This window comes from Ranitomeya variabilis, chromosome 1 (assembly GCF_051348905.1).
Source record: "Ranitomeya variabilis isolate aRanVar5 chromosome 1, aRanVar5.hap1, whole genome shotgun sequence".
In the NCBI taxonomy this organism is placed as follows: domain Eukaryota; kingdom Metazoa; phylum Chordata; class Amphibia; order Anura; family Dendrobatidae; genus Ranitomeya; species Ranitomeya variabilis.
The window spans coordinates 65,952,573-65,956,128 of NC_135232.1; the positions used below are offsets into that span (position 1 = coordinate 65,952,573).

The 3,556-nt window shown below is 45.4% G+C and overlaps 1 long non-coding RNA gene across 1 annotated transcript; it reads left to right on the forward strand.

Annotated features, from left to right (window-relative positions):
- Positions 1–1,245: 1,245 nt before the first annotated feature.
- On the forward strand, positions 1,246–3,129 carry LOC143793716 (uncharacterized). Its single transcript, XR_013220218.1, has 3 exons — positions 1,246–1,555; positions 2,362–2,506; positions 2,592–3,129. It is a non-coding gene; the product is annotated as an uncharacterized LOC143793716 (long non-coding RNA).
- The last annotated feature ends 427 nt before the right edge of the window (positions 3,130–3,556 follow it).

The window sequence follows — 3,556 nt, forward strand, 5'->3', positions numbered from 1 at the left end:
CCAGACCAGGAAGGAGCGAGGGAGCGGGTAAGTATTTTCTGACCAGCGGGGGGGCGCACAGGGGGTGGGGGGGCGCACAGGGGGTGGGGGGGCGGCGGACACATGGATCTTTATTTTTAACACTATTCTTCATATTTTCTCTATAGCAAACGCTGCTACAGGGAAGATATGAATACCGGCTTCAGCACCATGTGGGGGGGACAGCGCTTACTGTAGCGCTGTCTCCGGCACGCACACGGACCCCAGACGGAGAATGTCCGTGTGAGGTCCGTGTTTTACGCGGACCCATTGACTCTATTGGGTCCGTGTAAAACGTGCGCTCCCACGAACACTGACATGTCTCCGTGTTTGGCACACGGAGACACGGTCCGCAAAAAATCAATGACATCTGCACAGATGCATTGATTTTTATGGGTCTACGTGTGTCAGTGTCTCCGGTACGTGAGGAAACTGTCACCTCACGTACCGGAGCCACTGACGTGTGAAACCGGCCTAATGCAGCGGTGCTCCTGGCTGCTTCAGGCTACTAATATCTGCCGTCAGTCACTGGCTTTACTACTCTGGCGGAGAAAATTACGCAGGAGCCCACGCCTATTTTTCCCGCCATTTAACCCTTTCATTTAATAGCTAGAACGGCCAAATTTTGCACATACACACTACTAACATTAGTAGTTTTGAATATGCAAAACAAAGGGGGATATGAGATGGTTTACTGTATGTAACCATGCCTGAAATCATGTCGGGTTTTGGAAGGAGATAGCTTAAAAGCCGTTAATTCCATTGCCGACTTTAGCTATCTAGCGCTGTATGAAATATTAATATATATATATATATATATATATATATATATATATATATATATATATATATATGTGTCTCACTAACATACATATATATATATATATATATATATATATATATATATATATATATATATATATATAGAGAGAGTATATATGTTTGTAGTATTTTTTGAGCACATGGATCCCTTGTATATCCGTATGTCTGTTTTGCAAGCCTGCGAGAAAATCTCGCAGTACAGATGCCATATGGATTACATACGGAGGATGCCATGCGCAAAATACGCTGACACACCCTGCCTACGGAGGACATATGGACCAATATTTTGGGTGCTTTTCACCGTTTTACGGCCGTAAAATACGGACCGTATTGTCTTATGCCGAGTGTGACGCCGGCCATATACTGCGTGTACACTGTTATGTACTGCGTGGCCTGTATTAACACATCGGGTATTCTACAAAATGTCGTGGCCTGTGCTACATAGTATGTGGCTGCTATATACAGAAATACATATGTATAATAACCGCTGCGTTAGAATCGTGCCACCATTTAGTGTACAGATATTTTTATATTTCTTATCCAAAAGTGACTGGTTTTCTATCAAAATTGTAGATAGAAAAACACCCGGAGGTCTGGGACCGTGCCAGTGAGGAGTACAAAGCCTCCGCTTCTAAACGTGATGCCTGGCCAGCCATTGTCACAGAAATTTATCCGCTGTGGCCTCAGCTACCAAAAGCGGGCCAAAAACTTATTTGTAAGTATGTTAAATTCATGTTATTTTTATTAAGTATCTACTATATAATTGTCTATTTATGTCACTTCCCTCTTTCTGTCTGTCCTTATGTCTGTCACGGATATTCATTGTTTGCGGACTTTGTCTTTCATGGAATCCAAGTGGCTGGTTTGTTGTGACAAAACGCCCACAAACATTGCCACGACCAATGTGCGACGGCCTCAGACTGGCGTCAATATGGCCGCTCTTTCATCACCGCAGTCAGTGCCCGCTCCATACTCCCCTCTAGTCATGCCTCACACAGGGTTAATGCCAGCGTTAACCGAGCGAGGTGTTACACACTCTGGTTATGCACCTATTAACCCTGTTTGACAATGTTTTTACTATAGATTCTGCGTATGCAGCATCACTAGTACAAAGATCCAAAGTAAAAAATAATAAAAATAACGTTATTCTCACCCTCCGACCTCCCGCCCTGTCCTTGACAGTGCAAGCGGCAAGTTCCTTTAAGGATACTATGCGAGAACATGGAGGAAAAAAAGTTTGTCACCATACTGGACAAATGCTGTCTCCTGTCACTTTGAATCGATGCAGCAGTACCTGTCGTGTCTGCGGTCATTGCGCAATCACTCCACAACCTGGTCATAAAACCCCTCTGTCCAGTGCCACTTTGGATTGGTGAAACTTGTGGACATACGTGGCTGGGCAATATAGTACTTGTCCTGTGCAATATACTACGTGGACAGGCATATTCTATAGTAGCCGATGCGTTATAATTGGGCCACCATCTATTTCCTTTATAAGTTTTTTATATTGTTCCATTTCAGTGGAAGATGTGAAAAAACGTTGGAGATCTGTGACCGACAGACTGGTGAAGGCACAGAAGGCAGAAAGTGGCAGCTCGCCCTCAAAAAAGAGGGTGCCGTTTGCAGACCAGCTGCAGTTCATTTTAACAAGCAGAAATTTGCGGCGGTAAGTTATATATATATATTTTGTTGTATCTTCAACGTTTCACACTACTCTTTTATTGAAGAAGTCTTTTTTATTCCTTGTACAGAACTGAAGGCAATGTAAGGGCCGAAACCCCACCAGTCCATCAAGACAACAGCCTGGAGCATGGTGATGGAGAGGAGGTGGAGGACTATCCATTGTGCTCCTCACCAAATCCACCCTTGCCTAGGCAGTCATCCTCCATGCATGCTGCTGGTATGCCACCCACCTGTCTTGTGGCAAGTTCGTCCTCTGCGGTGGATGCGGCGGTGGTGTCTTCCGCTGTTGTTGCTGCCTCTTCCGCTGCGTCCGGCTCCTTTGTTGGGGGTTCAAGGGCCACTGGGTTGGGGTCTGGTTCTGCCCGTCCCGTGCCAATGGTTAGGGCAGCACCCAAGAAGGGGAAAAAAAAGGAGGGTTCGACTAGTGCCATTGAAGCGATCACAAGTCGAACCCTCAATATTATAGACAATTCATCTCCACAAGATGACATGGATAAATATGGATCTGTGATAGCAAGCCGCCTAAGGTCCATGACATGGGACAGGCAGAGCCTGTGTATGACAGCAGTCAATGCAGTTCTAATGTCTGCTGCTGTCCCATCACCACTACCCCCACCACAAGACATAGTTGTAGCAATTATGAAGGCATTTACTAACCCAAGTGTGCCGCCGCCACCACCACCACCTGCAGCTGCTTCTCAACGTTTTTTCCATGCAGCACACAGGCCCGACGCTGCAGAAGCCTATAATTCAAGCCACTGTACAACTTGTCAAAGTTCTGGGCATAATGTCTCCCAAAACATGAGTCTTTCTTCCCAAGAACTGTTTCCGGGGTATGGGTACGAGCCAGAGTACCAGCAGTTTTGAGGATTTCGGTCCTAAACCCCCCTGTCCTGTTGACAGGTTGTTAACAAATCCATTGCTGATGCACTTTTCTGTCCTGTTGACAGGTTGTGAAAAAAGCCATTGTTGATGCACTATTTTGTCCTGTTGACAGGTTGTGAAAAAAGCCATTGTTGATGTACTATTTTGT